The sequence below is a fragment of the Rhinopithecus bieti genome, unplaced genomic scaffold, assembly GCF_001698545.2.
Source record: "Rhinopithecus bieti isolate Rb0 unplaced genomic scaffold, ASM169854v2 scaffold_14936, whole genome shotgun sequence".
Lineage (NCBI taxonomy): Eukaryota > Metazoa > Chordata > Mammalia > Primates > Cercopithecidae > Rhinopithecus > Rhinopithecus bieti.
In genome coordinates, this window is record NW_016808811.1 from 2,844,008 (window position 1) to 2,870,787 (window position 26,780).

The 26,780-nt window shown below is 34.1% G+C and overlaps 1 long non-coding RNA gene across 1 annotated transcript in view; it reads left to right on the forward strand.

Moving 5' to 3' along the window:
- The window catches only part of LOC108538901 (uncharacterized), an 86,876-nt gene that overhangs the window by 45,572 nt on the left and 14,524 nt on the right, over positions 1 to 26,780 (forward strand). The gene's annotated exons all lie outside the window — the stretch shown is intronic.

Sequence of the window (26,780 nt, forward strand, 5' to 3'; positions counted from 1 at the left end):
AAAAAAAAAAAAAAAAAAAAAAAAATTGTATAAGCCTTGTAAAGCAGAATGATTTTACTCATTGTGCCAATAGATGAATTACAATTATTACTATCTCCATATACATTTATGTGTCTAGATTTGTCTTCACTTTTATCAATTTAAAAAGCTACTATATATTCACGATATAGAAAGCGTTTAGCTATCTAGGTTGTAGGACTACAGAACTCCAATGGTAATCTTCTTGAGCCAGCATTTTGTAAAATGTTCTTTTCTGTGTTTTATGCTTGAGCATGTGCTTAAGCAGTTACACAAAATTTCATATAATCAGCAGAAAAATTATCAGTAAAATATTTTAAAATCTCTCTCCTTCTCTCTCTCTCTCTCCCCCCACCCCCCGTCTCTCTCTCTCTCACACACACACACACGCACTTCTTAGTAAGTTAAGAGAATATAGCATAATGGTATATTTACTTCAAAAAAATTTTATTCTAAGGACAATGAATCAAATGAACCCACATAAATTTGAGCTATCTTCAGCTAAGTCTGAGCACCATTATAATTAAATAATCACCAAACTTGCTTAGAAAATTGAAAGGCAGTTTAAGTATTTAAGACACTGTAAAGCATTAAATAAGCAAATCTCCTCCTAAGACAGAAAAATTTTAATATGTTTTTCTACCAGCTCTGTCTTCATGCCCCTTTCCACAAGTCTTCTCTCAACATTTTATAAGCCTTCAGTTACCATCAAAAGCTCTTATTTTCTAAGTATTCTCAGTTTCAGATCACATATAATCCTGTTTGAGTTTGCTTAGTTCCTTTTTTTTTTTTTTTTTGCTTTCCCATTTTCTCTTCTGTACTCTTTACAACTCTGCATTCATGATGTGACTATTGATTTCCCTGCTCTTCCAGTTCTATTTCCCCTCCCATTACCAATAATGCAGACAGCGAAAGCCCAGGGGCTGAGCAGGCAGAGATATAATATTCTGTAGAGGCTGAGGTGGATAGGAGCAAAGGCCATGAATACTTATAATTTTTGTTCTTCTTGTAAAAGCAAAATAGTGGATCCCAAAATGTAAAATAAAAGATGTTAATTCATGTCTGTCCATTATTATGGCTTCAGCTCTTTCTATAGAACATTCTACTTGATTCTGGATGAATAGCCATTCTGAAGGATGGATCAGTACATAACTGAGAATGCAGGTACTTTAAAAAGTAACTGAGTCTCTCACCCAATCCTAAAATGCTATATTCATGAAGTGGGAGTAAAGGGGTGTTCTGAAGGCACTTTCATGCCATGAAATGGCACCTCTATTCCTGTCCCCTGTGGGGAAATTTAATTTTTAGCTCATACTTCCATCAGAAAGTTACTCTCCTGCAACAAAGCAAGTTTTTTAGATATGCCCCTCTTTTATTCATTAACAAAGAAATTAATGTGCAGAAGGCAGAGGACCCTCAGTTTTGAGAAGGGTAGAGCCCAGCAGACACCATGTCTAAGTTAATAAGCAAAGATATCAGTTAACAACACATAACAGAACATGTATAGGATAAAACCAAAATCTTAGTGATCATATTAATAATAAATAAATCATAAATATTAAACAAACTCTAAACAAAGTTATTTAGAAAACATAGTAAACTCTACCATGACTCTATAAATGATATTCAAAAATTCAATTGCATAAAATAGTCACATTACTGCTGAGCATAGCGGAATCCATTTTTATTTATATTTTATTCATATTCACAATATGAAGCAACACACTAATGAAAGCTTCTTAAAGTTATACATGATAAGCTAACTGTAAAATGGTGGGCTAGTATTTACCAAAGCCTAGGAAAGTAATTTTTAATAAGATACCAAAGTTATAAGTCATATGATTAACAATGATTTCTATTCAATGTAAGTTAGTTAAAGTGAAGAAACACATGTGCCTGGGAGAAGATGTTTATGTCATCTAAAATAGCCAAGGTATGGGCAAAGACTTCATGACAAAAACACCAAAAGCAATTGCAACAAAAGCCAAAATTGACAAATGGGATCTAATTAAGTAAACATTTAACTAAATATAATAAAACTAAAGAGCTTCTGCCAGCAAAAGAAACTATCATCAGAGTGAACAGGTAACCTGCAGAATAGAAGAACATTTTTGCAATCTACCCATCTGCCAATGGTCTAATATCCAGAATCTACAAGGAACTTAAATTTAAGAAATTCAAGGAAAAAAAAAAAAAAAAAAAAAAAAAAAAAAAAAAAAAAAAAAAAAAAACAAGAAGTGGGCAAAGGATATGAACAGACACTTCTCAAAAGAAAACATTTACATGGCCAACAAATATGAAAAAAGCTCAACATCATTTATTATCAGAGAAATGCAAATCAAAACCACAATGAGATACCATCTCATGTCAGTCAGAATGGCCATTATTAAAAAGTCAAGAAAAAAAAAATAGATGCTGGTCAGGCTGTGGAGAAATAGGAACACTTTTTCACTGTTGGTGGCAAGGTAAATGAGTTCAACCACTGTGGAAGACAGTATGGCAATTCCTCAAGGATGTAGAACCAGAAATACCATTTGACCCAGCAATCCCATTACTGGGTATATACTTGAAGAAATATAAATCATGCTACTATAAAGACACATTCACATATGCACATGTATGTTTATTGCAGCACTATTTACAATAACAAAGACATGGAACCAACCCAAATGCTCATCAATGATAGACTAGATAAAGAAAATGTGGTACATACACCTTATGGGTTACTATGCAGCCATTACAAAGGAATTAGATCATGTCCTTTGCAGGGACGTGGATGAAGCTGGAAGCCATCATCATCCTCAACAAAGTAACACAGGAACAGAAAACCAAACACTGTATGTTCTCACTCATAAGTGGGTCTTGAACAATGAGAACACATGGACACTGGGTGAGGAACATCACACACTAGGGCCTGTTGGGGGGTGGGAGGGATGGGGACAGAATTAACAGGACAGATCAATAGGTGCAGCAAACAACCATGGCACATGTGTACCTATGTAACAAACCTGCATGTTCTGCACGTGTATCCCAGAACTTAAAGTAAAATAAAAATAAAAACAAAACTGTCAAGGGATAAATATCTATATCGTACATATTAGTCTCTTTTCATACTGCTATTAAGAACAGCCCAAGACTGGGTAATTTATAAAGGGAAGAGGTTTAATTTAATCACAGTTCAGCATGGCTTGGGAGGCCCCAGGAAACTTACAATCATGGTGGAAGGTGAAGGGGATATAAAGCACCTTGTTCACAAGGCAGCAGGAAGGAGAGGTGCCCAGCCATGGAGGAAGAGCCCCTTATAAAACCATCAGATCTCATGAGAACTTACTCACTATCATGAGAACAGCATGGGGGAAACTGCTCCCATAATCCAATTGCCTCTACCTGGTCTCTTCCTTGACACGTGGGGATCATGGGGATTACAATTCAAGATGAGATTTGGATGAGGACACAAGCCTAACTACATTAATGTACTAAAGAATATCTAAATCAAATAAAATAATTAGAAAACCAATATAAGGTGACCAAGGGATATTAATGAGCAGTTTAGAGAACTATAGGCTTGAACGGCTAAAAGCATATAAAAAGATACTTGAATCTACTAGATATTAGAGAAACCCAGTCCAAAAGCAATTGTAAGATTCTAGTTTACATGTATCTTTGTGGTAGAAATAGATATCATTTCTAGTGGATTGCAAAAACAAGAGGAGATGGATTTTAGGCCCTGGTGTGAGTGTGTAAAAATGACCATTTGTAGAATCCAATTAAGTACTCTTTATCAAAATTCGGCATGCTTAAGCCTGATATGCTAGAAATTATTTATTGAAAACAAACTGTAATCTCCATTCTCCTCTATATTTTATCATGTGTCACAGAAGATGGAAGCATGGAAATACATTTTCCAAAATTTAGTGCTACTGTAGATGTTTCAACAAAAAGCACTCACATGTGATTCAGAAGGTGTATGGGATACAGTGTGACAGCAGCAGGCAATGGTATAGGATTCAGCAGATGTGAGATTTTCTTAGCAGTTTCCATGTGTGTTCTTGAGAGTTACCCACCCAATTACATTGGAGGTGCTTTCCTCCAGGTCCTCACATTCCTGATGTCATGGAAGCTGGTAAGCAATCTGAGACCCAACAGAAAACTTTTCTGACATTGTCTACTCAAACCTTTCCAATTCTCTGCATGAAAGCCTATTCTCTAAATCCCTATGATGGTCTCTCACCATATCTTTACGGATACACAAACTAATATGAGCATATTGTCCCATTAAAAGAATCTACCCTTTTTTTATAGCAATGAATTTTCCTAGGCATTAAAATGGAGCATTACATGGAGAATGCCTCAGCAAAGTATAGTGAATGCAATACTGTGGAGCCGTAGAAACATGGCTATACTGCAAAAACAGTGTCAAAAAGGAAAATAATGTGATTTATATTTAAATATCATGTCTGTAAATTAAAGCACACATATCACAACACTACGTATGTTATGTTTCATGCATATTTCAGAACACATTAATTCAGGAGAGTGGGAACAGATGAGGATGGAGGAGTACATGAAAGCAGATCAGAGGAAAGGAAGAACTAAAATAAGATGGAACTGATGATATAAAATGAAGTAAAGTTAAACACAAAAGGGATAGCTTTGAATAGATAGACCTATGAATATGGTATACTGTGAACTGAAGAGTATGAAAGAATATAAACTGTCTTTATACCTAAGCATCATAAAGGAAGCAATAATGAGAATACAGAAGAAGTCTTCGATCAGTGATTGTTTCATCCACATTCACACTCTTATTCCAAATTGTGTTTTTCATTACACTGCTTTATTCATTTATAATAAAATTTAGATTTTCAAAACTTGGTTCTCCTCAATGGATGTATATCTCTTAGGATATTTTCTTGAAACTTTTTAGTGTACCTACATCCATACTCTGTAAATACCTAATGATTGAATTAATCAAAAATACAGGAGCTTCTGACATTTTGGCTATAGCTTCTGCTCTTCAACATTTTTTACCGATTTTTTAAATTGAATACATGTTTATAAAGAAATTAACATTTTAACATTTAAAGATATTAAAGATGTTAAAAGTGTTAACCCAAAGATGAAGAGATGCAAAATATGACAGTAATGTTATTTTTAAAATATCAGATGTGCCTTTTCTTCTCTAACCTGTAGAAAGCTTAGAGCATAGTAACTGACAAACACAGGCATTCAGCAAATGTTAGTTTCTCTCTTTCCCACAGGCTGACATCATTTCTCTTGCAGATAATTTATCAAAAGCATAGAATAGCTCATTATTCCATGCTAGCAAAACCTAAATTTTATTCAGAAGTAATGTGTCTAGCTCCAAGGGACACATCTTTATTTGCCTGAGCCAATCACAGCGATCCTATACCTCTGCTGGGTCCTAGGATTGGAATGGAACTCAATTTTGGCCAATAGCAGATAAAATACACTTAAGAAATTTAAGAAAAAAAATGTTTCTCCCTGATAAAGTGTGATGGTTAATTTTGTGTTAACTTGTGTGCTAAGGAATGCCCAGATAGCTGGTAAGAATGCTTCTGTGTGTGTTTGTGAGGATGTTTCTGAAAGACGTCAGCATTTGACTTGGTGAGCTGTTTAAAGCAGATGTCCTACCCCAGCGTGGCTGAGCATATCCAATTCACTGAGGGACTGAATAAAATAAAAGATGGAGGAAGGGCAAATTTGCTCTCTCTGCTTGAGTTGAGTCATTCATCTTCTCCTGTCCTTGCATAGTGGAGCTCCTGGTCCTTTTGAGCCTTCAGACTCAGACCTGAACTTACACCATCATCTAATAAGTCCCCTGCCCCACCACAAGCCTTCAGACTTGGACTGAATTACACGACAGACTTTCCTGGTTCCTCAGCTTGGAGACAGCAGATCATGGAACTTCTTATCTGAATGACTACATGAGCCAATTCCTATAATAAATCTTTTATCTACACATCTGTATTTATATCTATATCTAGATCTATCTGTATCATCTATATCTATGTATCTTCTATTGGTTCTGTTTCTCTGGAGAACCCTGACTAATACATGAAGGCCAGAGTAGCATGAGGAGAATGCCCTTTGTCCCTCCTAACTCTTCCCCAACCTTCTGACATAGTCAGTGAAAATGTGATTTCTCCAAGTATAGTAGACATCTTGCAGCTATGAAACAATGTGCCAGCAGACTAAAACAAAATGCTTAAGAAGATGAGATGCTTAACATGGTGAAAAGAAAAATACAAATATGGAAATAAAATTTCTAATAGTTTGTTTGCTTTTCTTTAATTATCTTTCACACAGGCTCTAATATATCACTAAATTTTTATAATTAAATTGAATGCTTATGAAATATAAAATAGAATATGACTATGGATTTTATAATTAATAAAACAAACAGAGCCAATTACTATATTATTTTCTATATCTACACAGTCTATTTGAAGGTAAAATTCTTCTTATAGAGATTTATAATTATAAGAAGATGACTCAGAGCTTAACAACAAAGTTTTTAAAAATAATGTACAGCATAATAGTCTTACTCTGCAAAATCAACTAAATGCAACAGTTTGGAAAATTGTCACTTGAATCATTAAATTATTACTAATTACACAATTGGTTTGTTATATACCGGTATAAAAGATCCTTTAGGCCATAAGTCATCAATTAAAAATTATTAAATTACTAACAAGGCTGTTATCAAATAACTTATTTTTGGAAAACAAGAACACGATTTAAAACCACCTGGGGATTTTTTTATTACTTCCTTTACATAATAATGTAATTTTATAATTAGTAATAAAATACATATAATTATGTCAAGGCTTTAAGTTTATAAAATAATATTGCTTATATACCAACAATTTTCTCCATTTTAAACATCTACTATTTACTCTAATGATGGCAATTGCCTTTGACTTGCTCTTCTCTAATTTCTTCTTTAAGCTACTACTTATTTTCTTTATAAAATATAAACCTGGCAAGTCACATTAAAAAAAAAAAAAATACTTGACTTGCCCCTTATTTCCTCTGAGTACAATCCAATATGGTTCAAAGCCATGCATGATTTGGCCACCATCTGTCTTCTGAGAATCATCCCACCCTACCTACCATCACCAGCATCAGCACACCCCTCCCAGGGGCCTAATGACCAGCCTGTCCATCCTATTGTCACAACCATTGTCAGCCCCCACCTGCACATGTTACCTGGGAAACTAGTGACTGATTCACCCAGCCCATCACCACCACCGCTGGCATCAGCATGTGCTGCTACCTGCATGTCCAAGGGTTTGCCCACCACAACTACTGCTATCACTGACATTACATACACTGACCAGGATCCTAAGGACCCACACACCCACCCAACCCACTGCTGCAGCTGCCAGCCCCAACCAAAATGCATGGAAGCCAAAGAATTAGCCCACCTGAACCTGTTAACTAACACCAGTGCCCACATATATTGCTTGGGACCCAAGAACAGGCATTCCACTTGGCCTGCCATCACTGCCACAGGGGCGCAAGACTGGCTTGACTCGGTGTTCCCTTCTTCAGTAAAGCCTTACCACAGCCTCCACTAACAAAAGCAGTCTAAGCCACAGAGGAAATTACAGATATCACTGATGCTGCTCACAGACAAATAAATACAGAGACTTGCTACTGCACACATCTAGGATTAAAGATAAGGCACTCTACCCAAACAACACTATAGATACATCTACAGGAAAAAGTCTTTGCTTATGAAATCCAATACCAAAAACCAAATTGTTACAAGCAACTGTTACATCAGTTGAACAGATACCAATGTGAGGACACAAGAGACATGAAAAAGCAAGGAAACATGGCACCATCCAAAAACTGGAATAATTCTCATGCAACAAATTCAAACAAAAAATAATTCAATAAATAGCCTTAAAACAATTCAAAATAATGATGCCAAAGAAGCTCAGCGAGTTTCAAGAGAAAACACATAAGCAATACAAATAAACCAGAAAATCAATTTATGATCTAAATAAAAAATTCAACAAAGTGATAGATATCGTAAAAAAGAACCAAACAGAACTTCTGGAAATGAAGAATCCAATGAATGAAATACACAATATAACTGAGATCCTCAGCAATAGACTAGATCAAGCTAAAGAAAAAAATTCCATAGTTGAAGATAGGTCTTTTGAAATAACTCAATCGGATATAATATTTTATCTATATATTATTTTATTGTTTATTTCTCTATATATAGAGAAAATAAAAGAAAAGATAAAAATAATGAACTAAGATGCAAGCCTATGTGACATATGGAATACCATAAAGCAGTCAAATGCTTTAATTTGGGGTGTTACAGGAGGAAAAGAGATGGAAAAGTATAGAGAAAACCTATTTGACAAAATAATCACTAAAAACTTCTGAAGTCTTGCAAGTGACATAGACTTCCAGATACAGGAAGCTCAAACACCTCCAAATAGATTCAAATCAAAAAGGTCTTACCAAGGCACATTATATTCAAGTTGTCAAAAGCCAAAGACAAAGATAATTCTAAAACCAACAAGATAAATGTGTCATGTTACATATAAGAAAACCCCCATCAGACTAACAGTGAATTTCTTAGCAGGAACTTTACAGACCAGGAGGGAATGAGATGATATGTTCAAAGTGTTAAAGAAAAATACCTGACAAACAAGAATATTATACCCAGCAAAGCTACTTTTCGAAAATACAGGAGAAATGATGTCTTCCTCAGACGAGCAGAAAATGAGAGAATTAATCACCGTTAGACTGCCCCCACACGAAGTAGTTAAGGGAGTCCTATATCTGGAAATGAAAGGAAAATATTTACTGCTATGAAAACTGATGAAAGTATGTATCTCACATAGAGCAGACACACAATGACAAAGATAAAGGATTCAAATGTTACTACTGCAGATAACTACCAAAACCACCACACCTCAGTGATAAACAAAAATAAAGTAGCAGAGGATATACAAAACAATCAATCAGAAAACAATTGGCAATATGACCTGAATAAGTCATTATCTGTCGAAAATAACCTTGAATGTAAATGTATTATATTGCCCACTTAAATAATAAAAACTGACTGAATGGATTTTTTAAAAAGATCAAAATCTATGCTGCCTACAATTAACACACATCATCTATGAGGACACACACCAATTGAAAGTGAAGGAATGGAAAAAGATATTCCACACAAATGGAAACTAAAAGTGAGCAGGGTTAGCTATACTTACGTAAGATTAAAACACACTTTACATAAAAAACAGTAAAAGAGAAAATAAAGTCATTATATAACAATAAAGGAATCAATTTGGCAAGAGAATATAAAATTTCTAAATATATATGCACCTAACATGAAAGCACTCATATACACAAAACAAATATTATTAAATCTAAAGCAAGAAATAGACTTCAATACAGTGGTGGGAACTTCAACACCCGCTCTAAGCACCTAGACAGAAAATCAACAATAAAATATTGGATTTAAACTGCCCTATAGACCAAATGGACCTGACAGATATTTACAGAACATTTTATGCAACAGCTGTGGAATATACATTCTTCTCATCAGCACATGGAACATTCTCCAAGATAGACCATATGTTAGACCACAATGCAACTCTCAACAAAATTTATGAACTTAAAATAATATCAAGTATCTTCTAAAACCACAATAAATTAAACCTAGAAATCAGTAACAAGAGGAACTTTGAAAACTGTACAAGTAAATGGAAATTAAATAATATGTTCCTGAATCACCATTGGATCAATGACAAAATTAAGAAGAATTAAAAAAAAAAGACAAATGAAAATGGAAGACAACCTAATAAAACCTGTATGATACAGCAAAAAGCAGTGCTAAAGGGAAATTTATAGCAATAAATACCCATATGGGAAAAATAGAAAAATTTCGAATAAACAATCTAATTGTACACCTCAAGGAATTAGAAGAACAAATAAATTTCAAAAGCAGTAGAATAAAATAACAATAAAGATCAGAGCAGAACTAGCTGAAATAGTTATAAAAAATGGATCAATGAAATGAAAACTTGTCTTTTAAAAGATGTTTAAAATTGATATACTGCTAGCTAGTTTACCAAGAAAAAAACATAGCAGACCCCAAATAAACAGACTAATATTAAAATTTAAAAAGTAATGAAAATCTCCCAACAAGGAAAATCCCAGGTTCAAATGTCTTTTCTTCCAAGTTCTGTCAAACAGATAATGAATAATTAACATCAATTCTGTGTGAATTATTTCAACAGTTGAAGAGGTGGGGATTCTTTCAACTAATTATGTGAGGCCATCATTACTCTGATAGCAAAACCACAAAAAGTCACTACAAAAAAAAAAAGAGAGAGAGAGAGAGAGAGAGAGAGAAAGAAAATTACAGGCTAATATTCCTGATGAAAATAGACATATAAATCCTTAACAAAATACTGGCAAACCAAATCTAACAACACATTAAAAGATAATGTTTCTAATCAAGTGGGATTTATCTCAAGGATGTTAGGTTGGTTCAGCATACCCAAATCAATAAATCAATAAATGAGATGCATTACATCACCAGAATGAAGGACATAAGCCCTATGATCCTCTCAACAGATGCAGAAAAGTCATGTAACAGTATTAAACATCCCTTCATGATAAAAACTCTCAATAAATTAAGTACAGAAGGGGCATACCTCAACATGATAAAGGTCATATTTGACAAACTCACAGCTCAATTATAGTAAATGGGAAAAAACTAATCACCTTCCCTCTAAGAACTGGAACAAGACACAAATGTCAACTTTCACCTCTCCTATTTACCACAGTACTAAAAGTCCTAGCCAGAGCATACATGCAAGGGAAATTTCTAAAAGGCATCCTACTTTGGAAAGAGGAAATCAAATAGTCTCTCTTTGCAGGTTACATGCTTTAAGATATAGAAAAACCTAAAAACCACCAAAAACTCCTAGAGCTGATAAATGAATAAAGTTACAGGATACAAAATCAATATACAAAATCACTAGTGTTTCTATACACCAATAATGACTTAGCTGACAAAAAATTAAAAAAAAAAAAAGAATGCAATCTCATTTACAGTAGCTACAAGAATACCTAGTAATAAATGTAACTAAGGAGGTAAAAGACCTCTGTTTCAAAAAGTGATGAAAAAATTAAAGAGGACAAAAACAAATGGAAAGAAATTCCATGCTCATGAATTGGAAGAATTAATACAATTTAAATGACCATATTACGCAAAAGAATTTACAGAATTAATGCAATCTCCATCAGGATACCAATGACATTCTTCACAGATACAGAAAAATACTCTAAAATTTGTATAAAACCACAAAAGAACCTGAATAGAAAAATTAATTCTGACCCAAAAGAACAAAACAAACATCAGACTACCTAGCTTCAAAATGCAGTGGAAAATGATAGTAACCAAAACAATACAATATTGATATAAAACCAGACACATAGACCAATAAAACAAAGTAGAGAAACTGGAAATAAATTCACATATTAACAACCAACTCATTTTAAACAAAGTCACCAACAGCACAAATTGAGGAAAGAACACTCTCTTCAATAAAATGGTTACAGAGAAACTAGATATTCATGTAAGAAATAATAAAACTAGACCCCTATCTCTTGCCATTAAGAAATATCAAATCAAAATGGATTTAAGACTTAAATGTAAGGCCTGAAACTTTATAATTGGTAGAAGAAAACAGAAGAAATGTTCCAGGACATTGATCTAGGCAGATATTTTATGGCTCAGACCTCAAAAATACAAGAAACAGAAACACAAGTAGACAAATGGAACTAAAATACACTAAAAAGTTTCTACACAGGAAAAAAAAAAAAAAAAAAAAAACAGAGTGAAGAGACAAACTGTGGAATAAGGGAATATACTTTCACACTATCTTCCCACAAGACTGCTATCCAGAATATACAAGGAATTCAAACTACTCAACAAGAAAAAAGAAAATCAAACAAATAATCCCATTAAATAGTGGGCAAAGTATCTGAATAGGTATTTCTTAAAATAAGACATAAAAATGGCCAACAGATATACGAGGAAAATGCCCATCATCACTAAATATTAGGGAAATACAAGTCAAATCCACAATGAGATATTATTTTACCACATTTAGAATGGCTATTACCAAAAGAGAAAACTAAAATAAAAAAATTGCTGGTGAGGATGTGGAGAAAAGGGAACTCTATTTTATAGACTGTTGGTGGGAATGTAAATTAGTACAGCCATTATGGGAAACAAATGGATTTTTCTCAGAAAACTAAAAATAGAGCTACTTTATAAAGTAGTTCTATCCAGCATTCCTATTACCAAATATTTATCTGGAGAAGAAATCAGTATATCAAAGAAATACCTGTACCCCACTATTTACTGCAGCACTATTCACATTAGACAAGATGTGGAATCAGCCTAAGTGTCCATCAATGTCTAAATGGATAAAAAATATGATGAATATTTATGCACAATGGAATACTATTTAGCCATAACAAAAAATGAAATTCTGTCATTTGTAGCAACATTGATGGAACTGAAGTTTATTATGTTAAGTGAAATAAGGCAGGCAGAAAAAAACATGTATTACATGTTCCCACTCATATGTAGCAGCTAAAAAAATTTGATCTCTTGGAAGCAGAGTAGAGTGATAGTTAACAGAGATTTCAAAGGATTGCAGAAAGGAGATAAAGTGAGGTTTGTTAATGGGTACAAACATTCAGTTAGATAGAAACAAAAATTCTAGTGTTTGATAGCACATCAAGATGACTATAGTTAATAATATTATATATTACACAGTATAATTCAAAATTGCTAGAATAATTTTTTAAAATTTCACTTTATTTTTGTGAGTACATAGTATGTGTATACGTTTATGGGGTGCATGAGACATTTTGATACCAGCATGCAATGTAAAAGAAGAAGATCATGGAGAATGGGGTTTCTTTCTCCTCAAGCATTCATCTATTGAGTTAAAACTATCCAATTACACTTTTAAGTTGCTTTAAAATGTAGAATTAAGTTATTAGGAACGGTAATTACCCTGTTGTGCTATCAAATACTAGGTCTTATTCATTCTTTCGATTTTTTGTACCCATTAACTATTCCCACTTTCCCCACCCCCAACAGCCACTTACTATCCTCAGCTTTGGGTAACCATGCTTCTATTCTCTATCTTTAATTGTATTAATTTTTACCTCCCCCAGATAAGTGAGAACATATGACATATGTCTTTCTGTGCCTGGCTTATTTCACTTAACATAATAATCTCCAGTTCCATCGTTGTTGTTGCAAATGATTGTATCTCATTTTTTTTATGGCTGAATGGTACTCCATTGTGTACATGTACTACATGTTCTTCATTCATTTATCTGTTGATGGACACTTAGGTTGCTTCCAAATATTGCCTATTGTAAACAGTGCTGCAATAAACATAGGAGTGTAAGTATCTCTTTGATGTACTGATTTTCTTTCTTTTTGGATATATACCTAGCAGTGGACTTGTTGGATCATATTATAGCTCAAGTTTTTGTTTTCTGAGGACCCTCCAAACAATTCTCTATAGTGGTTTTACTATTTTGCCTTCCTATCAACAGTGTTAGAGAGTTTCCTTTCTTCACATCCTCACCAGCATGTGTTATTGCCTGTCTTTTGAATATAAGACATTTTAATTGAGGTGAGATGATATCCCATTGTAGTTTTGATCTGAATTTCTTTGATGATCAGTGATGTTGAGCACCTTTTCATATACCTGTTTGCCATTTGCATGTCTTCTTTTGAGAAATGTCTATTCAAATATTTTGACCATTTTTGATTGGATTATTAGATATTTTTCCTACAGAGTTGTTTGTGCTACCTATTAATATGTATTTTGGTTATTAACTCCTTGTCAGATGGTTTGCAAGTATTTTCTCCCATTCTGTGGCAGAAAATATTCACTTTGTTGATTGTATGTTTCACTATGCAGAAGTTATTACTTTTTTTTAACCTGATGTGATCCCATTTGTCGATTTAGTTTTGGTTGTCCATGTTTGTGAGTACTACAAGAAATATTTCTCCAACCCAAAGTCCTAGAGATTTTCCCCAATGTTTTCTTGTAGTAGGTTCATAGTTTTAAGTCTTAGATGTAAGTCTTTAATCCATTTACATTTGAATTTTGTATATGGTGAGAGAGGGGGTCTAGATTCATTCTTTTGTATATAGATACCTAGTTTTCTAAGCACCATTTATTGAAGAGACTGTTTTTTCCCAGTGTATGTTCTTGGAAACTTTGTCAAAAATGAGTTCACTATAGGTGTCTGGATTTGTTCATGGGTTCTCTATTATTTTCCATTGATCTATGAGTCTGTTTTTTTGCCAGTACCATGCTGTTTTGGTTACTATAGTTCTGTAGTACAACTGTAAGTCAAGTAATGTGATTCCTCCGGTTTTACTTTTATTGCTTAGGATAGCTTAGCTATTCTGGGTCTTCTGTGGTTTTATATAAATTTTAGGATATTTTATTTCTGTGAAGAATGTCATTGGTATTTTGATAGAGATGGTATTGAATCTGTAGATTGTTTAGGACAGTGTGGACATTTAAAAAATATTGAGTCTTCCAATCCATGAACAAGGAATGTTTTTTCTATTTTCTGACTCCTAATCCCTTTTTTCCATCAGTGTTTTATTTATTTATTTATTTATTTATTTATTTATTTATTTATTTTGAGTTGAGGAGGAGTCTTGGCTCGTTTCAGCTGGAGTGCATGTGGCCGGATCTCAGTCCACTGGCAAGCTCCGCCTCCGGGTTCCACGCCATTTCTGCATAGCTCCAGTAGCTGGGACTACAGGCGCCCCCCTACCCGGTTAGTTTTGTGTGTGTGTGTGTGTGTGTGTGTGTTTTTAGTAGAGACGGGGTTTCCCATGTTAGGCCAGGATGGTCTCGATCTCTGAACCTGTGATCTGCCCGTTCGGCCTCTCAAAGTGGCGGGATTACAGGCTTGAGCCACCGCGCCAGTCTCCTCAGTGTTTTATAAGTTTTCATTATAGATTTTAACTTCTTTGTTAATTCCTGATATTTAATTTTACATGTGGCCTATTGTAAATGGGATTCTCTTTTTTAAATTTTATTTTTCACACTGGTCACTGTTGCCATATAGAAATGCTACTGTTTTAGCTTTATTTTTTAGATGAGAGTTTAGTCAATTATTATTAACATTATTTTGATAAGTAGGGATTCTGCCATTTTGTTATTTATTCCTAATTTATTTATTTATTTTATTTATTTTATTTTTGAGGGGACGGAGTCTGCTCTGGTCTCCTTGGGCTGGGGGTGCAGTGGCCGGACTCGTACTGCAAGCTTGCTCCCGGGTTACGCCATTCTCGGCCTCAGCCTCCCAAGTAGCTGGGACTACAGGCGCACACCACCTCGCCCGGCTAGTTTTATTTTTTGTATTTTTTAGTAGAGACGGGGTTTCAACGTGTTAGCCAGGATGGTCTCGATCTCCTGACCTCGTGATCCACCCGTCTCGGCCTCCCAAAGTGCTGGGATTACAGGCTTGAGCCACCGCGCCCCGCCGGCTTGTTATTTGTTTTCTTGTTTTATGGTCTTCTCTTCCTTCTTTCTTACCTTCCTGTATTCTTTCAGTGAAGGTCGTTTTCTCTGGTGATGTGATTTAGTTTCTTGCTTCTTATGTTCTTGTGTCTATATTATATGCTTTTCGGTTTGTTACTACGAGTCTTGCAAATACTATCACATTACTCATCATTTTCACCTGATAAGAACTTAACACTGTTTGCATAAACAAACAAGCAAAAAGAAAAGTAATAAAAAACTCTGTGCTTTAATTTCATCCCCTAGTTTTAATATTTTGTTTCTTTTATTTATATCCTATTATACTAAATATGTCTTGAAAAGCTATGGTTTTCATTATTTTGTATTGGCTTATCACTTAGCTTTCTACTTACTTGGATAAGTGTAGTTTACACATCACAGTTACAGTGTTAGAATAGTCTGTGTTTTTCTGAGTACTTACTATGACCAGTGAGTTTTTTTATCTTCAGATCATTTCTTATTGCTAGTTAATGTCTTTTTCTTTCTAATTGAAGTACTCCCTTTAGCATTTCTTGTTGCATAAGTCTGGTGTTTATGAAATCCCTCAGCTTTTGCTTTTCTGGAATACACAGAATATTTTATCCTAGCATAAAACTTCTTTTTTGGCCCAACGAGGTGGCTCACTTCTATAATCCCTGCACTTTGGGAGGCCGAGGCGGGTGAATCACAAGGACAAGAAATCAAGACCATTCTGGCCAACATAGTGAAACCCTGTCTCTGTTAAAAATACAAAATTTAGCTGGGCCTGGTGACACGCTCCTGTAGTCCCAGCTACTTAGGAGAATGAGGCAGGAGAATCACTTGAACCCAGGAGGTGGAGGTTGCAATGAGCCAAGATCATGCCACTGCACTCCCACCTGGTGACAGAGCAAGACTGCATCTCAAACAAAAAACAAAACAAAACAAAACAAAAACTTTTTTTCCCAGCACTTTAAATATGTTTTACCACTCTCTCCTGGCCTCTAAGGTTACCGCTGAAGAGTCTTCAGCCAAGTGTACTGGAGTCCAGTTGTATGTTATTTGTTTCTTTTCTCTTGCTGCTTTTAAGATATGTATATTATGCTTGACCTTTGGAAATTTGGTTATTAAATGCTTGAGATAGTCTTTGGGTTCAATCTACTTAGTGTTCTATAACCTGTATGTACTTACATATAATATTTTAGTCTAGGGTTGGGAAGTACTCTGTTATTGCCCCCTTTAAATAAACTTTCTACTGCTATCTCTTTCTCTACCTCCTCTTTAAGGCGAATAACTCTTATGTTTGCTTTTTTAAGGCTATTTTCTTGATCTTGAGGGTGTGCTTCATTGTTTTTCAAATCTTTTATTGTTTCTTCTGACTTTGTGTTTTCAAAGAGCTGGTCTTCAAGCTCACTAATTCTTTTTTTTCTGCTTGATCAATTCTGCTATTAAAGTACTTCGATGCACTTTGTATGCTAATTGCATTTTTTAGCTACAGAATTTATTTTTTTAAAATTCATTTCAATCTCCTTTTAAATATATTTCATAGAATTATGAATTCCTTCTCTGTCATTCTTGAATTTATTTGAGTTTTCTCAACACAGCAAATTTGACAGAGGTCTAATATCCAGAATTCACAAGGAACTTAACTTTACAAGAATAAAACAACAAACCCAACAAAAAGTGGGCAAAGGATATGAACAGACGCTTCTCAAAAGAAAACATTTACAGGGCTGTTGAATATATGAAAAAAAAAAGCTCAACATAATTCATTGTTAGAGAAATGCAAATCAAAACCACAATGAGATACTATCTCATGCCAGTCAGAATGGCAATTATTAAAATGTCAAGAAACAATAGATGCTGGCAAGGCTGTGGAGAATTGGGAACACTTTTACACTGTTGGTGAGACGGTAAATGAGTTCAACCATTGTGGAAGCCAGTATGGCCATTCCTCAAGGATCCAGAACCAGAAATACCATTTGACTCAGCAATCCCATTACTGGGTATATACCCAAAGGAATACAAATCATTCTACTATAAAGATACATGCACATATGTGTTTATTGCAGCACTATTTACAATGACAAAGACATGGAACAAACCCAAATGTCCATCAATAGTAGAATGGAAAAAGAAAATGTGGTCCATATACATTATGGATTACTATGCAGCCATTAAAAAGGAATTAGATCATGTCCTTTGCAGGGACATAGATGAAGCTGGAAGCCATCATCCTCAGCAAACTAACAAAGGAACAGAAAACCAAACCCTGCATGTTCTCACTCATAAGTGGGAGTCGAACATCGAGACTACATGGACACAGACAGGGGAACAACACAAACCAGGGCCCATTGATGGGTGGGGGATTGGAGGAGATAACTTACAGGATGGGTTAATAAGTGCAGCAGAGCACCATGGCACACGAATATGTACATAGCAAGTTGCACATTTCACACATGTATCTCATGGATTTTTTTTTTTTTTTTTAAGAAGAAGAAATAAAGAAAAAAAAAAGAATATTCTGTTATTTATTTCCAAATGTTTGGATATTTTCCTGTTACCTCCCCTATGTTAATTTCTAGTCTCATCCCACCGTGTTTGGATAACACAATCTATATGATTTCAATTCTTTTACATTCCTTGAGGTTTGTTTCATGGCTCAGTATATGATCCATCTTGTTTTTGCTGCTTGAGTTCCTGAAAAGAACATATGTTCAGCTATTTGTTGGATAGAGTGTTCTATAAATTAGTATTTTATTCTGTTGGTTAATGATGGTGCAGAGTTATTCTGAATCATTGCCAGTGTTCTATTTGTTCTATCAATTGTTGAGAGAATGTTGATTTCTCCAACTATAGCTGTGAATTTCATTATTTCTTTCAGTTCTATCAGCTTTCACTTAATATATTTTGCAGTGGTGTTGTTTTATACGTGTTTAGGAATGCAATGTCTTATTGAAAAACTGACCCTACTGTCATTGTATAATGCCCCTCTCTTTATTATATATATTTTTTATTCTTAAGTCCACTTTTCCTGTTTACTAGTGTAGTCACTCCTACTTTTGTTTGATTATTATTTGCATTTTTTTGTGTCCTTTTACTTTATAAAAAACTGTTCATATTTTGTAATTGAAGTTGGGTCTTTTCTAAAATAATATTCTGTGAATTTCTGTGTATTAATTGTTGCAGGTATAATGTTAATATTTAATATAATTATTAATATATTAAGGCTTAAGTCTGCCATTTTGTTTTCCTGTTTGTTGATTCTGTTTCCATTTTTCTGATTTTCTTTCTCTGCATTCATATATGGACATTGTGTAGAATTCCAGTTTAATTTAATTATAATTTGTAGTGTATCTCTGTTTCTTTCTCTCTACACACACCACACACACACACACAGAGACACACACAGACACACACACATTAGTGGTTGTTCTTAGTGTTACATTATGATTTTTAAAGGGTCTATCAGTTTGAGTGAAGTTTAGAATTATGTCTTTCTAAATCCCCTTACCTTACTCCATTTATAATATACTTGTCAAATATCTTCTCTAAATACATTTACAACAATATAACACAGTGCTATAGTCTTTCTTCAACCTTCAAAAAATTAATTAGAAATATCAAGAGAAAGAAAGCATATTGTTTTATCCCATATTTTTGCTTGCCATTTTTTTCCCACCTGAGATTCCCAGATTCCTTCTCTTAAGCAACCTGTTAATACAAATTTCATTAACCATTCTTTTAGCATAAGTAAAACTATGTATATTGACTCTAAGGGATTAATTAGAGGCACTGGGCGAGGGGATAAAGACCACTGCTGCACGTTATGCACATGTACCCTAGAACTTAAAGTATAATAAAAAAAAAAAAAAAAGAAAAAAAAAAGAAAAGAAGAAAAAAAGAAAGACCACTGTTTACTCTTGGAAGCTTGTACTCAAGGAACTAAAGAAAACAAATGAGAGCAACACTAAAGTGTATAGTAACTATGTTAAAGGGATACTGTTCTGTGAGGTCTACTTCATGCTCTGCTCTTCAAAACAACTTTAAAAATCTCAGAAAGGGAAGTGAATTACTTTTCCAGTAAAATGAATCTTATTGTAGAAGAAAAATATGAAATAATTTATTAAATTACTATTTTGTGCTTTTGTTTGTTTGTTTGATTTTGCTCCTTCTTGTTTGAAGAAGATAGCCAACTATGTGATTTCCTTTATTTTGGGATACATTTTATATAATTTTCTTTCATAAAGAATAAATAAGTTCTCTTCTTAACATTTAGGTTCCTGACTCCTTATTAGGAAGTTAAGCAGAATTTTCTCAGAAAAGCAAGGAGATCTATGAATACTTAGGGCAACAAAGACACCATGACTGTACTTGGGGAAGAAGTGAATTCCCAGTCTGGTAAATATATGGGGTATCTTTAGTCCCAAAATTGGATGTGTCCCACTACTTAGGAGTTCCTAAATGATATGGCAGTGCCTCAGAGAAGAATAATTATACGCACTTGATAGTGATTTACTTCCCGGAAAGCCATAGATCTGACTCTCTCTCAGAAACAATGGTGGCATAGACAAAGAATGTATTGGTATAACTAGTGTAAATGGAAGAGAACTCCATTTGAAGCCTTAAGTTGTGGAAGCCTCTGAAGATGTTTAAACTGGGAATGCATGTATCCTGAATGATTTTTTCTATCCCTATAGAATATGACATAGAGTAGTTTCCATTTAATATAAAGTAAATAATTGAATAAAATTCATATTTGTTCATCTAGAAAACAGCAGTGAGAGGCTAAATAAGCCAATTTTAGATAGTAGGAAATACTGTAACTAAGCTCATGCCATTTGTAACCTTTGTAGGTGTCACAGCTGGCTTGGGGGATAGTGGGAGATTAAGTGAAACATGCAACTCTTTAAATTATCGTGTAAGGAAACATTTCCTTCTATATCAGGAGTGAAAATCATTAAGACAATTTGTTGGTAACTTATTAGATATTAAGAGCATTTTTTATTAATTTGTAACTGTATGAGAGATATTTGAAGTAGATCTTGTAACTTGAATTCATTCTAATTATCTGAAAAATACTCTCTCTCTCTCTCTCTCTCTCTCTCTCTCTCTCTCTCTCTCTCTCTCTCTCTCATGACATTCTCCATAGCCACCACTATCCTGTACCTTGAGCCAATTCTAAGAATGTCCACCTTCCTGCGGAAGCACAGCTACCCCTAATGGCACACAGCTATGTGAAAAGTGTGAAAGTTTAATTTTCAGTCCCTGATCACTGACTTCATATGTCACATACAGGCCACAACAGGTACAGGCCTTCGTGGTGGTCCTTGACATAGTCTCCTATGAAATTATATTGAATGGTGAATTTACTTGGTTTCCTTTATTAGAAAGATAAATAATGAGAGTTTACAGTGTCATTGAAATAACCTCAGAAAGCTTTATTTTATGTGATTTCTTTAATACAACTTTGTAAAATGTGGAAAGCTATTCATTCTCGATATACTTGTCTTGCTGCAACCCTAGTACTGTTTGGCTGTTCTAAAGAGTTTTGGTTATACTGATCTTTGACTATTTCAGCCTCTTAGAAAAACCTGTTAACTTATAAATTTGCACCATTTGGTCATAAAATGTCTTGTCACTCAGTAATTGATAAATTTGACAAGTGAGGTATTCTGGAAAAGTATTTTTGGATAGCCAGTTTTGTTAAATTATTTTTTGGCATACTTAGTTCCTGTAAACCTTCTCTAGTCACGTTTTCATATACTTAACAATTTTACTTTTCCTTAAATATTTCTTACAAAAGTTTTTATTCACAATTAGAATGACTATTGCCTTTGTAATTTACTCTTAAGTTTCACATTATAATTATTTTCATATTCTTTCTTCAAACATAACTAAAAGTAATTGTTACAGTGTTAATTATCTGCTTTTGTGCTCATATCAGTCCTCAGAATTGGCACTATTTTAGTTGTTTCAGAATAAAAACATTTAGAATATTTATTCTTTTTAATTTTGAACTTCAATATTACAGTTCAATATTGCTCCACTTGCTATTTATTAATCTTTTTTGTTACAACTTTTGAGTGTAGTGGAAAATGAAAAAGTCAAAGTGGGAAAATTAAAAAGCACCAGAGCAAATGAATACTAAATGATTTCTATAAATATTTGCATACTGAATCTATATAAACAATTGTGCTCCATTAATGTCAGTAATCTGTACTTTAAAAACCTTTTTATTCTATTCTTTTAATTCAGAAGTTTATTACATGTGTTAGAGATGTTTGTTTGTTTTTTAAATATTGTGGTTTTCCCATCTGCGCTTATTTTTATTATATTCTCTAACCCATATGGTAAATTTCAGAATCATGATACAAAGTTTAGAGCTAGGCATCAGCAAAAATGACATGAGTATCAATACCTCATGGCCACTCATACATCAGAAGGGAGTCAGGCATGGTAGGTTTGTCACAGCATGCTGGACTTTCACACAGTGGGGAGGCTTTAGAGCACTTAAGAACGAGTGCCAGCTGAAGCAGTGATCGCTGTGGGTGAGCTTAGGAAATTTTATGAGCAGCACAGGCTTCTGTGGTGGGTCTTGCTAAAGGAGGAAACAAGGAAGAAAATGAGTGAGCTGACAGAGCTTTTGTAAGATGACAAGAACACCTGAGAACTGCAGGACATAACTTGAAGGGATTAGGGAAGACAATATTACACAGGAATGAGACCACTTAAATAACAGGTGGAGTAGAGCTTCAGCATGATTATTACATTTGTAATTTTTATAATAACCCCAACCCATTCCCACTTGCTCGGTCTTGCAATATCTGGAGAAATAACTAAATAAATGAAACCTACAGTTACAGATGTGTGTGTGTGTGTGTGTGTGTGTGTATGTGTGTGTGTTCACACGAAAGTAAAATTTTCCTCTCTGTGATATTTACACATAAGCAAAATACTTTTGAACAAAATGTAACATTACTTGACTGATTTGGACTTAGTATGACTGAGAAATTGTAGTCATTGGAAATCTTGAATAAGGGTTGTTTAGGATACAAAGACAGAGTGGCCTGTAATCCCAGCACTTTCGGAGTTCGAGGCGGGTGGCTTTTCTGAGGTCAGGAGTTTGAGACCAGCCTGACCAAAATGGTGAAACCGGTCTCTACTAAAAATACAAAAATTAAATGCCCACGTAGGCACATGCCTGTAATCCCAGCTACTTGGGATGTTGAGGCAGGAAAATCGCTTGAACCCGGGAGGCAGAGGTTGCAATGAGCTGAGATTACACCACCGCACTCCAGCCTGGGCAACAGAGCTAAACTCCGTCTCAAAAAACAAAAAAGACAGAATGGTGTTTAGATTCTAGATGTTTATTATGATAACCTATTGTTTAGGTGTATCATACACAGAGGACATACAAAAAATTACAAAGCATAAGTGCACAGGTTGCAAAATTTGTATATATTGAACATATTTATATAATCAGTGGTGGGCTAAAATAGAGTATTGAAACTTGAGAATCTTCATTGTGCCTTGTTTTAGTTACAAATTAGCATACCAAAAATAATGACTCCCCTAATTTCTTACACCATAGATTAGTTTTGTCTATTTTTGAACTTTCTATTAATATCTTACAGTCAGTGAATTTTTCACCCTAAGGGAGTTTCTCAACATATGTTTATTAGATTAATTCATATTATTGCATGTGTAAGTTTTTTTCTTATTTTGATATTCTTTTGTGGTAGTTTTCTGTTTTATTCTCCTCGATTTCTAAGATGTATTTCTCTCCCATATGTGAATTAATTGTCAAATTTATGTATTGATAATTGTTTTCTTCCCATCTTGATGATATATTTTACTCTAGTAATAATGGATGTAAAAAATTTAACTGTGATGCCACTTATTTTTGTAATTTTTTATTTTTTATTTCAATAGGTTTTTGGGAAACAGATGGTTACACGAATAAGTTCTTTAGTGCTGATTTCTGAGATTTTGGTGCACCCATAACCCAAGAAATGTTCACTGTACTCAATGCGTAGTCTTTTATCCCTCCCCATCCCCTACCATTTCCCCCGAGTTACCAAAATCCAGTGTATCATTCTTATGCTTTGTGTGTTATAGCTTAGAGTGAGAACATACAATATTTGGTTTTCCATTCCTGAGCTGCCTCACTTAGAATAATAGTTTTTTATTCTATCCAGGTTGTTGTAAATGCCATTACTTTTTTCCTTTTTAGGCTGAGTAGTCATCAATAATATACACTAAATACACTATGTTTTCTTTATCCACTCATCAATTGATGGGCCACTGGGCTGATTCCATATTTTTGCAACAGCAAATTGTGCTGCTATAAACATGCATGTGTAAGTGTCTTTCTGATAAATGATTTCTTTTCCTTTGACTAGATACTTACTAGTGGGATTGCTGAATCAAATGGTAGTTCTGCTTTTAGCTACTTAAGGAATCTCCACACTGTTTTCTACAGTGATTTTACTAGTTTACATTCCCACCAACATCTATTAATTTTTGATTTTTTGGTTATGGCCATTCCTGCAGGAGTGTGGTGGTATTGCATTGTGGGTTTGATTTTTTTGATTTTTTGCCTATTATTGTACCAGTAACATGCTGTTTTAGTGACTATGGCCTTATAGTATACTTTAAAGTTGGGTAATGATGCCTTCAAATTTGTTCTTTTTGCAAGATCTTGCTTTGGCTATGGGGGCTCTTTTATGGATCTATATGGATTTTAGGATTGTTTTTTCTAGTTACATGAAGAGTGATGATGGTATTTTTGTAGGATTGCATTGAATTTGTAGATTGCTTTGGGCAGTAGAGTAATTTTCACAATATTGATTCTACCCATCCGTGAGCATGGGATATGTTTCCATTTGTTTGTGTCATCTGTGATTTCTTTCAGCAGTGTTTCATAGTTTTCCTTATAGAGGTCTTTCACCTCCTTGGATGGTTATATTCCTGGGTATTTTATTTATTTTGCAGCTATCATGAAAGACCTCTACAAGGAAAACTACAAAAAGATTGAGTTCTTGATTTGATTCTCAGCTTGGTCGCTGTTGGTGTATAGCAGAGCTACTAATTTGTGTACATTAATTTTGTATCTTGAAACTTTGCTGAATTCCTATACCAGTTCTAGATACTTTTGGATGAGTCTTAGGGTTTTCCAGGTATATGATCATATTATCAGCAATATTGTCAGGGCTTTTATGCTACCTTATAACATGGCAGAGAAAGTCAAAGGGGAAGCGGACACATGCAAAAATAAAAAACCCAAGGGGTATCCTGGCTTTATATCAACTCACTGCATGGAAACTAATCCATTGTCACAGAAACTGACCCAATTTCACTGGAACCAGAACTTACTCACTACAGTGAAAAGGTCATTAAGTTATTCATGAGGGATTTACCCCAGTGACTCAAACACTTCCCACTAGCCCCCACCTCCCAACAGTGCCACAATGGGGATCAAATTTTAACACGAGTTTTGGTAGTGGCAAACTACCATTTTACTATTTGTTTTGTTATTTACACCATGTCTTGTCTTCTTCTGAATTATTCTTTTATTATATAATCAGCTTATTCTGTGTACACTATTTTACTAATTGATTGCAATAGAAAATTAAACATAGATGTGTCTTGACATAGCTCAGTCTAACATAAATTATTGTTTTAATAATTCCTCAACTTTAGTACCTTCCCATTGTTTATATTTTCATGCATTTTACTTTTCTACATACTTAATATTGACCTTATAATTATCATTTCCTGCAGCCAATATCTAATATATTTATCTACATATTTATCTTTTCAGGTATACTGGGTTTTTTTTCTTGTTTCTTCTGCTTTTGTCTAGAATAATTATCATTATGCCTGAACAACACTCTGTAGTATTCTTTAATGGCAGGTGTTTTTCAGTTTTTGCTTGTCTGAAATCATTTCTATTTGGTCTCCTTCAGAATAATATTTTTTTCTGGATATAGAATTCTTAGAACTTTGTTTTCCCAGCATTTGATAATGATTTCCATTGCTTTCTAGTTTCCATGGTTTCTGAGAACAGTGAGCTGTCAGTGATGCTGTTGCTCCTTCTAGGATAATGTGTCATTTTTTGTAGCTGCTACTAAAATTTTCTCTTTGTTTTTGGTTTTCTTTTCTTAAAACATGATGTTCCTAAATATAGATTTATTTATATTCATCTTGCTTCGAGTATACAAAATTTATTGCAACTGTGGCTCGGTGTCAGTATTTGATTTTGGAAAACTCTTGGTCAATAGTTTTTCAAATGTTGCTTTTGCTCCATTGTCTTCTACCTTATAGGACTCCAGTTAAAAATAAGTTAGGGCATTCCACCTTGTTTTATATATCAATTACTGTCATTTCTCTAATATGTACTCATGTTTTAGTATATGCTTCAACATAAAGAATTTCTATTAATCTACCTTCCAGTGTTTTTCAATATGCTAATTCTTTTTTTTTCTGCTGTGTCTTTTCTGCTTAGAGTCATGTACTGACATCGGATTTTCAGATTATGTTTTTTTCTTTTCCTTGAAGATATTAATCCTATTTAAAGCTGTTTCATTATAACTGCAGTGTCAGGTTTATCAGCAAGTCTGTCTATATGTGATTTTTCTTTTGAATTGCTCTGGTCTCCTTGCATAACATATTTTTATAATAAATTATGATCATCATATTTGAAAAAAATACAGAATTTTATGACTATCTTTTTCTCCAGGGATAATCAGCATTTTCTCTGCTCAGGCAGGTAGAGAATAGACTTACCACCTTTTTTAAGTAGAGAAAGAGACGGCTCCAAGATTATTTGAAAATTCAAAAGCTACCTCTGACCTTGAATTTGTTCCTCCTCATAGTGTACAGCCTTCCACATATTCTGAGAGTCTAGAATAATCACCAGTAGGTTCTCTCCCACTGACAGTTCTTAAAAACTATTTTTTTTCTTCTCAGAATAATGTTACAAAGATTTTTTTTTTTTTTATACTTTAAGTTCTAGGGTACATGTGCATAACGTGCAGGTTTGTTACATATGTATACTTATGCCATGTTGGTGTGCTGCACCCATCAACTCGTCAGCACCCATCAATTCATCATTTATATCATGTATAACTCCCCAATGCAATCCCTCCC